Source organism: Globicephala melas, chromosome 8 (assembly GCF_963455315.2).
Source record: "Globicephala melas chromosome 8, mGloMel1.2, whole genome shotgun sequence".
Classification (NCBI taxonomy): Eukaryota; Metazoa; Chordata; class Mammalia; order Artiodactyla; family Delphinidae; genus Globicephala; species Globicephala melas.
The window spans coordinates 5,719,020-5,732,038 of NC_083321.1; the positions used below are offsets into that span (position 1 = coordinate 5,719,020).

The 13,019-nt window shown below is 45.3% G+C and overlaps 1 protein-coding gene across 4 annotated transcripts in view; it reads left to right on the top strand.

The window, feature by feature from the left end:
* PC (pyruvate carboxylase) overlaps positions 1–13,019 on the top strand; it is a 106,840-nt gene that overhangs the window by 3,018 nt on the left and 90,803 nt on the right. For 3 of the 4 annotated variants that reach the window (XM_030833414.2, XM_060302874.1, XM_060302873.2), the window contains exon 2: positions 1,856–1,894. The exons of the other annotated variant lie outside the window; for it this stretch is intronic. The gene's annotated coding sequence lies outside the window, so the exon portion shown is untranslated. The remainder of the gene's footprint in view (positions 1–1,855; positions 1,895–13,019) is intronic. 4 annotated transcript variants of the gene reach the window in all.

The window sequence follows — 13,019 nt, forward strand, 5'->3', positions numbered from 1 at the left end:
GAGGACTAGTGTGGGCCTTCTCTCTGGCTCCCTCCCAGTAGCATCTTACTGTCTTCTGAACAGGGCCCTCCTCCCCCCATCCAGAAGGTGTGCCTGTTTGGGGGCAAGTTTCTCTTCCAGACACATCGTTCACAGAAGTGGGGCATTTGCCTGCTCTCTCTGAAGCCTCACCTGGGCCCGCCTGACCATCTCTTCCCTTCCCTCTGTGTCTTAGCTGCCTCTTGTCTCAGCTGTGGATACTTTGCCAAACTGTCAAAGGAGTAGGGCCTGACGGTGGAAGCTGGGACAGTGACGAAGAGGAAACCGTTTCCTCTTCCTTACTGAAGGAAAAGATAGGCTCCCACCTGTTGGGCTTTTTCTTCTCTTTGACCCCACAGGTACCCTCTTCTGCCTCAGCCTCATCTGAGACTACTGGCTGTTGCCCCGAAACTCACTTCTTTGTGTCCTTCTTCTGATCTTGTTCCTGACGATCTTGACTCTGCAGGACTTTTCCTCTTCTCTTGTCCTGTCGAAATTACTCTTCAGGCTTTCCTGCAATAAGCCTTGCTGAATCTATTGAGCTGGACGTGGGTTCTCTCTTTTAATAATAATGATGATAAATAATGATTGATTGTTATTAATAATAAAAGTCATCCTTTGTTGAGCTCATACTGTGTGGTGGCAGGGACCTTGCTAAGCCCCTTTTATGTGTTATTTGATTATCACAACAACCCTACAACAAAAGTACAGTTAGCTCCTTGTTTACAGATGAGGAACTGTGAGTGAAATAACTCCCTCAGAGTCACACAGCTAGGAAAGGGCACGGCTAGGGTCCTCCCCAAGCTGTCAGGCTCAGAGTACACACTCGGGTCCCTCTCACATACTATCCTGTTCTTACCTCTACTAGCTAGCCCCCAACAATGGTGCCCTATGCAGGGTTTGTGCTCAAGATGTATTTTATTGAATTGAATGCCCCAAACATTCATTTTCAGCCTTGACATAATCTACCAAGGCAACTCGTTTTCTTGGAACATGGACTTAGTTCATTTGATGGTTTGCTGGCCTGTGTCTCCATTTTGCTCTTTACTGACCAGTGGCTAAAGCTAACGGACAGGTGTGGCCTTTCAAAAACAAGCAGTCTGTAAACTCTAGAAAGTGGTCACGCATCACCAACTGGGCTCCCATGGGTCCAAACACAGGTGTGCTCTTTGTGTGTGGGGTGGTGGTCTCTGCAGGAAGGGATCTGAGGACATAGCTGGCGAAATAGGAAACACATCAGCTTCTTCATTTGCGTCCAGTTGCAGAGTGAGACAGGAACCAGGCTCAGAGAATCCGGAGGTGAGTTAGCTCCTGAAGGATTGGAGGTGGCTCGAAAATTGGCCTGAGGTTGGATGGGAATGGGCAGGAAGACCGGACACTTCAGATCAAACAAGAAAAGTTTCTAGAACTTGTTCTTGTGTAGTGGGTGCCAGAAAAAGGTTTTACTTAAGTGCTTCTTATTAGGCACGTCGGCCAACCGTCTGAGCGCGTCCTCTATACCAGGCACGGTGCCAGTGCTTTGAGTGTGTACCTCCTCGGGAGCCCTCCTCCCTGGGTGGTGGTGTTACTCCCATTTCACAGATGAGGAAACAAGCTTTGAGTGGTTCTGGGAGCGGGTGGCAAAGCAGCAAGAATAGAGCCCAGGTAGTTGGACAACAGAGCTGGGTTGCTCTCAGCCCCGTGCTGTCCTGGTGGCCCCCCAGATACCCTTGAGATCAGGGGAAGTCAAAGCAGCAGTTCTTCTCTGGGTTTTAAGTCTGTATTCCTGCTATGCCTGGCTTCTCTGGGGAGTGCTGGGAGAGAAACGAGGGTAACACTTTCTTTTTCTTTAATTTAGATAACCCCTGCCTCCTGAGAGCTGACAACACACTTGAGGGTAAGTCCTGTGCCTGGATCCAGGTCAGTGGGATGCCTGTGGGAGCAGCAGCTGTAGATGTTAGCAGTCCTCGCACATCAGTGATCAAGCTCAATAAATGAAAAAGGCCAAGCTCTGAGTTTTGGAAAATATATGCAGTCTTTGTCTGTTCCAGACTCTCTTGGTTTTCTTGGTTTTCACAGGAAAGTGATGTCTGGCTCCCTGCTGGCCCCAGTTGGCTGCTGGCCAGCCTCAGCAGGAGGCCCTGCTTCTGGAAGGGTGTGGCTTGGGATGCCTGGTGGTGGGGGAGAGTGGCGAGGCTCCTCAGGACCACAGGAAGGAAGCATCTGTAGGGCTGGGCAGCCTCTGAGAAGGGCCCTTGAGTCCACGTGGAGAGCAGGCAGCTGGGCACAGGAGGTGGCTCTGTCAGCTGGCTGTAAAAGCACTTGACACATGTGTCCAGACAACGATGAGGGGGTGAAGGTGGACTTGCCCCTCCTTCCCCCCACATAGTGCTCTGTGTGGCAGCACGGCCCTGTATAACCTCCTGCTCTTAAGGTTTCCCCTCACACAGGAAACTCCACCGATTGCATTGATCCCGGTGCATCTCCGCAGCCTAAATTCCAAGGCCCTCAGGTCCGGGGTCCACCTGGTGGTCTGTGAGAGGGCCCTAACCGGGCACGGTCCTGGCTCTGTGTAGCATCCCGCCTGCATTTCAGACACTGGTATGCTCTTCCCTTCGTCCAGAGGCAGGCCAGCCGCTACCCCCTGGTTCACAGTCAGGTGCCCTGGGAACTTAGTGGCTCAGGGGCAGCTTTGCCCAGAGCTCAGGTTCAGTGCTCAGTGTGGAGATTCCTTTGTCCGGGGACTTTTTCCATATGATCCTTCAGAACCCATAAGCTGTTCTCCGTCCTGAGATTTTTCCACAGTCCTCACGTGTCCTAGGTCTTGGGCCAGGAGTGGCCGTTTTCCACTCTGAGATGGAGTTTTTGCTTGGAAAAGTGGACGGAGTGTAAAGGCAGGTGGTATGAGTGGAAATGCCTCCGGACCTGTGACGGACTCCACCCTCCACAAACTTCCCACTATTCTCTCTGCTTGCTGTCGGTCTCCCATCTTAGCTGATAGAGTTGAATGTTGTTGCTCTTTCTGGCATCCCTGTGAGGGGAAGAGAGTTTGGTGACAGTCCCAATTTCTCAGCTTACGGAGCTGAGAAATTGGGGCCCAGAGAAGGCTAATTAGCAGAATCCAAGATTCTGACACCCCTCCTTTTTTTTTTTTTTTTCCAGAGTATCATCTTTTCTTGCATGTCTTCCCCAAATCCATCAGTAGGAAGGGAAAATTAGTCGCCAGGAAGGGCCTTCTTCTGCCAGGTCATCTAATTTGTTAAAGCTTGTTTGGCTTTTCAGTCCCTACTTCCCTCCTGAGTCCATGGAGCTTTGCTTAGTTACTGTAACTAAGACTCTGCCATTGAAGGTTCTCGCCTTCCCCTGTCCTCCTCCTTTTGGTCGCCTTGGTGATCCTGGAGGGAGGTAGATGTGGGCTTTTTTTTTTTAAGTATTATTCCAGAAGGCATAACCCTGGGTCATCTCAACACCCCCTCATTGCTGCTCTTCCTCACCTCCTTACCCTGATTTGCCTGTGGGGCAGGGGGCGTTTGGCGGTGGTGCTGGGATATCGGATATCCAAGGCAGCTCTAGGTACATTTCCACCAGCTGTGGGCCAGACTCCACATGTGGCAGCTCCTCTCTGGCTGAGGCCTCGGGAAAATTCCATGATCTGGCTGTGCTGAGTCATGCTTAGTCTCTGAGGATACGTGTGTCACCTTTCGCATGTCTGTCACTGGTCAGCCCAGGATCTGGGAAAGGCTGCAGTTACTATAGAGTGATATCATGCTGCTGATCTTTTCTATTTGCCCATCGCTGTATGCTTTTCCCAGTGCTTTTACTAATGTGCTGTTTATCAATATGAAAATGATTAATATTAAGTCATTTATAATAAGTGGATTATTCTGGAAAACATTCCTCTCGTGAATGAGGAAACTGAACTTCAGTGAGACCAAGTGACTTGGTGAGTAGCATGCTTGAGTGAGATTTTTTAATCATCCCCCCCGCCCCCGGGTTTTTGTGTAATGCAAAGATTATTCAGAAGTTACTTTGATTGTACAAATTGATTTTCAGTTTGTTCAAGTTACAAACTCAAAAATCTCATTCTTCCTTTAAGGGCCAGTCTTTTACATTTAGCTTTTAAGTGTAGCCTACAAATCTTTCTGTTCTACTTATGATTCTAGAAAATTTTAATAATCACTTTAAGGGGTCTTTGGGTTAATACTTGATCCATTTGCAATCTTAACTCATTTGAAAATTTTAAATTGAGTTTATGAATTACATTCAACTTCCTTTAATAATACTTGAAATTGTCTGATTACCAAATCTTTAATACTTAAATGTTCCTGTTTAACTAATAAATTAAACTGACTCTGAAATTTTCTTAAACATTCCTATACTGTTTTATCTTACTTTTTCACACAGCTTTACTGAGGTGTTTTTGACATAATAAATTGCACATATCTAAAGTGTACAATTTATATTTTGAAATATGCATGCACTTGTGAAACCATGACCACAATTAAGATAGTGATTATCCAAAAGTGTCCTTGTGCCCCTTGGTAATCCCTGCCTCCCACCCCTCTCTGCCTTTACCATCTCCAAGTAACCACTGAACTGCTTTCTGTTACTATAGATTAATTTGCATTTTCTAGAATTTTACCTAAGTGGAATCATATAGTATGTACTCCTTTTTTGTCTGGCTTCATTCACTCAGCATAATTATTTTGAGGTTTGTCTATGTTGCATGTATGAATAGTTCTTTTTATTGCTGAGTAATATTCCATTAGTGGATATTCCACAATTTGTTTATCTCTTCACCTGTTGGTCATTTTAGTTTCCAGTTTTTGGTGATTCTAAATAAAGCTGCTGTGAACCTCTGTACAAGTCGTTGTATGGACATATATCTCCTTTTATCTTGGCAAATGTGTAGGAGCAGAGTGGCTGGATCATATGGTAGGTATATGTTTAACTTAAACTGCCCGACCATTTTCCAAAGTGGATATATCATTTTACATTCCCACCAGCAGCAGAGGAGGGTTCTGGTCCCTCCACACCCTTACCAACAATGGAGACGGTCAGTCTTTTTCATTTTAGCCATTCTGAAAGGTATGTAGTGGCATCTCATGGTGGTTTCAATTTGAATTTCCCTGGTAGCTAATGATGTTGAGCATCTTTTCATGTGCTTATTTGTCATCTGCCAATACTGATTTTATTTTATTTTATATTAGTTTTTTAACACTTCATCTTTTTTTTAAAAATGTTTTATTTATTTTATTTTATTTATTTATTTTTGGCTGTGTTGAGTCTTTGTTGCTGTGCGCAGGCTTTCTCTAGTTGTGGTGAGCAGTGGCTGCTCTTTGTTGCAGTGTGCGGGCTCCTTATTGCAGTGGCTTCTCTTGTTGCAGAGCACAGGCTCTAGTCACAGGGGCCTCAGTAGTTGTGGCATGCGGGCTCAGTAGTTATGGCGCATGGGCTTTGTTGCTCCGCGGCATGTGGCATCCTCCCGGACCAGGGCTCGAATCCGTGTCCCCTGCATTGGCAGGCAGATTCTTAACCACTGCGACACTAGGGAAGCCCCAATACTGATTTTAAACTTAGTAAAATTCCGAGTTAAAATCCTAAGTTTAAACCAATTACTCAGTTACATATTTTAATTGGAATCTTGAGACTGACTCGTTACTCTGAACAGACCAAATTCCCTTGAACAGTGAAGTACATAAAGTAACAGACACACACAGATTTCTTAACACAAAATTATAAATATTATGGTTTTTATTTTCTTAGGCATATTTATATGCTTAAATTTCGTCTTCCTGGAGTTAAAGAAGCTTGCCTAATAAGGAAATAATGATATGATCTCAAACTGTAGTAAATCACTTTCCTAAGTGACATTTGGAGTTTCTTTCTCAACTGGATAACACTTTTTTTTTTTATAATTCAAGAGATTGCTGCCCAGGGTGAAACTGGGTCTTAGTCTTTGAATCCAACTGCTAGGCAGAGCCCCGAGTCATTGCCATTTTGCCCCCAATTGGGGATGGTTTCATAGCCCATGTGCCCTAGATTGAGGCATGCCTAATCCTTCTCTTCTCATGGAACTCTGCACTTCTATACCCAGGCTGCTACGCTGTGTGACTGGATTCAATTAATCTACTTAAGCCTTCATTTCTGTGCGCTATGGCCACAAAATAGGTGGAATTAAAATACAAAATAGGTGGAATTTAGATTCTGCATATCTTCCAAACCTTTGATCAAGGACTAGTTTTAAAATCTTGCCAGTGGGACTTTCCAGGTGGCACAGTGGTTAAGAATCCACTTGCCAGTGCAGGGGACATGGGTTCAAACCCTGATCTGGGAAGATTCCACATGCTGCAGAGGCTAAGCCTGTGCACCACAACTACTGAGTCCTCATGACACAACTACTGAAGCCTGCGTGCCTGGAGCCCATACTCCACAACTAAGAGAAATCACTGCAATGAGAAGCCTGTGCACTGCAACAAAGAGTAGCCCCTGCTCTCCACAACTAGAGAAAAGCCTGCGCGCAGCAATGAAGACCCAATGCAGCCAAAAATTAATTAATTAATTAATTTAAAAAAATCATGCCAGTGACACAGCAGTGTGGGAATTTGAGTCCCAGTCTTCTGTGTCTGGCGTTTCCTCCCTATACCTTACATCTTATCAAATGCAGAGAAAGGGAGTCTGGTACTTAAGGGTTCTTGGTTTCTGGTCAGGCTTGGTTACTAAGAAATTCTGGCACCCGAAACCCATGCCTGCCTTTTCGTATTCTTTAGTTCATCCCCCTGGAAATGGTGAGAACCCTGGCCTCTCCCTAACCTCCCAGTGGAGAGCTACAAGTCTCTTTGGAGGGACATTGTGATCAAACTCTTGTTAGAGATATGGATATTATTTTATTTATTTTATTTTTTTAAAGTGATTTTTTAAAACTTTATTTTTAAAAATTTATTTATTTATTTATTTTTGGCTGCGTTGGGTCTTCGTTACTGTGCGAGGGCTTTCTCTAGTTGCGGCGAGCGGGGGCCACTCTTCATCGTGGTGCGCAGGCCTCTTACTGTCGCGGCCTTTCTTGTTGCGGAGCACAGGCGCCAGACGCACAGGCTCCGTAGTTGTGGCTCACGGGCCTAGTTGCTCCGTGGCACGTGGGATCTTCCCAGACCAGGGCTCGAACCCGTGTCCCCTGCATTGGCAGGCAGATTATCAACCACTGCGCCACCAGGGAAGCCCTAAATTTATTATTTACTTATTTATTTTTGGCTGCGTTGGGTCTTCATTGCTGTGCGTGGGCTTTCTCTAGTTGCAGCGAGCGGGGGCTGCTCTTCGTTGCAGTGCGCAGGCTTCTCCTTGCGGTGGCTTCTCTTGTTGCGGAGCACGGGCTGTAGGCGCACAGGCTTCAGTAGTTGTGGCACATGGGCTCAGTAGTTGTCGCTCGCGGGCTGTAGAGCACAGGCTCGGTAGTTGTGGCGCACAGGCGTAGTTGCTCCGCGGCATGTACGATCTTCCCGGACCAGGGCTCGAACCCGTGTCCCCTGCATTGGCAGGCGGATTCTTAACCACTGTGCCACCAGGGAAGTCCCAGAGATTTGGATTTTAGATGATAAACAGATCTGGACTTGCGTTCCTGTCTTGGTCACTGGGTGTGGCCTTAGGAAGCTTGTGACTGGTGAGTGGGACCTGGCTGAAAATTATTAATGCAGGCTGACCTCTCCCCTGTTGTCTAATGCTTATGTGGCTCCATATGGGTAAAAGCAAAGGTCTGTGGAGTTCCATGAAAAGGAAATTTGAATAGGGGACTGTCTTAGATTCCTGCTTTTCAGAAGTTTTAAATACAGTCTTTCCTTACCTTTGACTCTGAGTTCCCCCTTCAGGTGGTGAAGGAGCATTGCGTGATACACAGCGTGAGAATCTATTAAATGATGGCAGTGACATCACTGAGTATTAGCATCTGCATCCAAAGAGATAGGAAAATGTGCTCCATATCAGGGCAGGGCATTAAATGGCAGAGGATACAGAGAAAATTAAAACTAAAACTTAAAAAAAAAAAAGGCATTTGACAAGGCATTTGACATGGCAATTTCAGTTCTAGAAATGTAACCTAAGGTATAATGGGACAAGCACACAAGCATACTAGGCTGTTTGGATCAACATTTTTATAGCAAAAAAAAAAAAAAAGGGAAACCACCAACTGTACATCAGAAAAGGATTGCTACATATGCAGTCCATTCAGTGTCATACAATGCAACTTTAAACATAGCCCGTGTACCCTGATCAAACTGTTGCTGTAAACCTATTACCACAGAGCAAGAGCCAGGATACTTTTACTCGAGAAAAGGTAAAACAAAATGAATAATACCTCATTTGGGTTATTTTGGAATGTTATTCCAATTTTTTTTCTAGATGCTGGAATTATAAAATTATGTGTTTAATAAACGTTGCTGTGTCTTGTAAATAATCAGATTTTTAAAAAAATTTAGAGAAGTGTGGCATTTAAAACACTATTTGCGACTTAAGATCAAGTACAGAGTGTTTAAGTATCAGAGTTCTTTTACCCATATTCTTCAAAAAATTGCTTAGAGGGATGAAAACCTCTTTCTAACTGCCATATGAGATATAGATTCCTCGGGAATGGTGAAATAAGGAGTTCTTAAAAGGTATTCCTCTGTAAAAGAAATGAGAAAACTGGCAAAAATTGTCAGAGTCAACTTTTTCAGAACTCTGGAAATTAACCAAAGGCTTACAGCAATCCAGGGAACATTTATTCAAGAAAAATGGCTGAATCTTGTTTTCAACAAAAGATTATGAGGCATGTAAAGAATGGCATATACACAGGGAAAGACTCAATCAGTAGAAACTGTCCCTGAGGAAACTCAGGCCTTAGACTTTATAGACAAAGACTTTAAATCATCTGTTTAAAAATATGTTTAGGGCTTCCCCGGTTGCGCAGTGGTTGAGAGTCCGCCTGCCGTTGCAGGGGACACGGGTTCGTGCCCCGGTCCAGGAAGATCCCACGTGCCGCGGAGCGGCTGGGCCCGTGAGCCATGGCCGCTGAGACTGCGCGTCCGGAGCCTGTGCTCTGCAACGGGAGAGGCCACAACAGTGAGAGGCCCGCGTACCGCAAAACAAAAAAAAAACCAAAACAAACAAAAAATATGTTTAGGACTTCCCTGTTAGTCCAGTGGTTAAGACTCGGAGCTTCCACTGCAGGGGGCATGGTTTTGATCCCTGGTTAGGGAATTAAGATGATCTCCCATGCCTCGCTGCATGGCCAAAAAAAAAAAATGTTTAAAGAACTAAGGGAAAGTATGAGAACAATGCCTCACCAAAAAGAGATGATCAATAAGAGATACAAATTACCAAAAAAAAAAAAAAATTCTGGAGTTGAAAATTACAATAACTAAAGTGAAAAAATCACTAGGAGCTCAACAGCAGAGTTGGGCAGGCAGAAGAATCAGCAAACTTTTTTTGTTTTGGCCGCGCCACGCAGAATGTGGGATCTTAGTTCCCTGACCAGGGATTGAACCCGCACCCTCGGCAGTGAAAGTGCAGAGTCCTAACCACTAGACCACCAGGGAATTCCCAGAATCAGCAAACTTGAAGATAGGTCATTCGAGGTTAAACACTGAGAAACAGAAGGAAAAAAGAATGAAGGAAAATGAGCAGGGCCTCAGACACCGACAGCATACGCATGATGGGAGTCCTAGAAAGAGGATAGAAAGGAGCAGAACGAATGTTTGATGAAATAGCCCTAAAATTCCCAAATTTGATGAAAAACAGTAATTTATGTACCCAGGAAGTTCAGTGAACTCCAAGTAGGATAAAATCAAAGAGATCCACACCTAGACACATCATAATCAAAGAATCTTGAAAGCAGCAAGACATAAGCGACTCATCACAAGGACCTTTGATAAGGTTAAGAGCTGACTTCTCCTTGGAAACCATGGATGCCAGAAGGCAGTGAGATGAACATAGATACCATATGAGGCAAAACCTTTAACTGTATTTGATCTTTGAGTCTTAGATGGCTCTGATCTCTTCCATCTTCAGGGATAACATGTTAATGTAGTCCCTAAATAACAATTACTCAAGCTCCTTTCACACTTGACCTGTAGGAATTCTTTTACCAAGTTCACCTCTGCAGGTATTTTTAGAAATACCTAAGGAATACTTATTATGTGTTCCACCAAGCCTGGGACATAGTTGGGGCTCAAAAAATCTTTGTTAAATGAATAAAATCTACCTGGGTTACTGATTTCCTTGGCCAGCTGTCTATTTTCTCTTCTGCATGTCACTAGTTCTCCCTGTCTCAGGGCTGTTGCCTCCTTCCTCATACTATTTTGCCTTCAACATGCAAACAGACTTAACTCATAACTTCTCAAAGTACATCTTTTATTATATTTTATTTTATTTTTTTGGCGATACGCGGGCCTCTCACTGTTGTGGCCTCTCCCGTTGTGGAGCACAGGCTCCAGACGCGCAGGCTCAGCGGCCATGGCTCACGGGCCCAGCCGCTCCGCGGCACGTGGGATTTTCCCGGACCGGGGCACGAACCCGTGTCCCCTGCAACGGCAGGCGGACTCTCAACCACTGCGCCACCGGGGAAGCCCTCAAAGTACATCTTTTAAAAATATTACCAGGCTTCCGGGTGGTGCAGTGGTTAAGAATCTGCCTGCCAGTGCAGGGGACACAGGTTCGAGCCCTGGTCCGGGAAGATCCCACGTCCCGCAGAGCAACTAAGCCCGTGCATCACAACTACTGAGCCTGCACTCTAGAGCCCGCAAGCCACAACTACTGAAGCCTGCGCACCTAGAGCCCGTGCTCCGCAACAAGAGAAGCCACCGCAGTGAGAAGCCCGCGCACCACAACGAAGAGTAGCCCCCGCTCGCCACAACTAGAGAAAGCCCGCCCACAGCAACAAACACCCAACACAGCTAAAAATAAAAATAAATAAATAAAATTTAAAAAATAAATAAAATATTACCAGATATTGCACAAAATTTTACTGAATGCTCGGGGATAGCAGGTTGGAATTACAACACAGAAAAAAAATTTTTGTCCCCAAAGGTGAATTCAACCTTTACCTCAAGAAAAATAGAACAACTACTATAATCTACTAATGGCAGCCTCTCCCCTACCCATCAGCCATCAAGGTTTCAACTGTCTCACCCCAGGACACTATGGAACCAACTGCTGATGTTCTGTTGCTTTTGTTGTTGATAATATTCCTTATATGACCCCAGGACACTATGGAACCAACTGCTGATGTTCTGTTGCTTTTGTTGTTGATAATATTCCTTATATGACCCCAGGACACTATGGAACCAACTGCTGATGTTCTGTTGCTTTTGTTGTTGATAATATTCCTTATATGACCCCAGGACACTATGGAACCAACTGCTGATGTTCTGTTGCTTTTGTTGTTGATAATATTCCTTATATGTGTATCACACTTTAGAGTTTTATTCTTTATTGGACAGTTCTCATTGGGACAGGTTAAGGTTGTGGTTTCATCGTCATGGATGATGGATCAGAGGTTCGGGGGGGTTCAGTGACTTACCCAGCTCCACCAGTAAGAGGCAGAGCCAAGCTTTGGAAGCAGCAGTTCCAGTTCCTGGCCTTGGGTTCTTCCTGCTGTCCAGAATATTAGAACATGATGCCTCAGTGTCACTGTGCGCAGGTCTGAGAAGACCAACCCGAAACTCTCCGACTTTCCTACTTAAATTAATCTCTTCATCCGTGTTTGCTGCTTTTGTCCCAAAAGCCATTTGTTGTCACCTGGACTTGTGGCCGGTTGGGAGTCTTCACTCAGGGCAGGGCTCTCCTCCCTGCCATGTTGCCTAAGACCTTTTGCCTTTCCTCAACCTTTCTGGATTTTGACTATTCAGTTCCAGCCGGTTGCAAAACAGCTGTTTGTGTTTTTGCTGACCCGAATCATCTTTCCATCCCTTTTTACTTCTGATATTCTTAAATGGCAGTTTCAATATTTGGCAAAATAAATTCCCCGTGATCTAATCCTGAGTTTTCACACTTCACTGAATGGTTTAAAAAGGGCAAAAGTTATTACTGTGCATTGTTCTAAGAAAGTGTTCTTTGCTCAAGCATTTGCTGTGCATCTGTGGCAGGCACAGATGGATCTGACGACATGGCCCCTGCCTTCAGTTGCTTATCCTGTGGTTGAGGAGAGAAGGGATGCATGTCCTGGGGCAAAATACATGCTCGCTCAAGTAGTAACTAGCTAATAAGGAACAGTCATAACTGCTGTTTACTGAGTGCTGTTTCTGTGGCAGGTAAGATGCTAAATGCAAAAACGAATGTAGAAAATTATCAGGCAAGTTCCTTAGGCTCTTTGAGCTTTGGTTTCCTCGTCTATAACATAGGGGCAATAAGACCTTCCTCATGGGGATATTGGGGGGATTAAATGAAATAACGTAAAGTGGCACTTAGTGGGCACATCCTAGTGGTGGCTGTGTTGATGGGGCCAGTGGAGAATAGTTCCAGGAGAACTCATTATGGAGAGTAGAATACATGAGGCCAAGGGCCTGCAAGCTGAGGGGACTGGGTGGGAGAGGAGCTGCTCAGAAAGGACTTCTTGGGAGAGCTGGCCCTTGAATGAGGGAGTCACATTGGGGTTGGTGGAGAGGAGGGGACGGTACCCAGGCAGTGGCACACGGAGGAAAGTCATGGCGATGAGAAGAGCCAGGCATGGGAAAGGGGTGATGCCCCTAGCCTCACTGTCAGGAGGAAGGCGATGGATGGTCCATGAAGGTGGAGATTTGTGTTTGCTTTGTCTTCTGCTGAACACACAGGACCCTGGAACTTAGGAAACCCTGTTTAAAAAAAAAAAGGATGCTCTTGGGGATTAGTGAGCATCAGGGCTGGGAGATTCATTCTGTGAATGCCCAGCTGCCTGTTGGAATTTGAGACAAGAAGCCTCTGAGATGCTTGAGCTGGCGACCCCCCGAAAGGTGAATGGGGTTTTGAGAAACTCTTCTGGAAGCAGTGAGCCAGCTGACCTGGCATGGGGAGAGGCA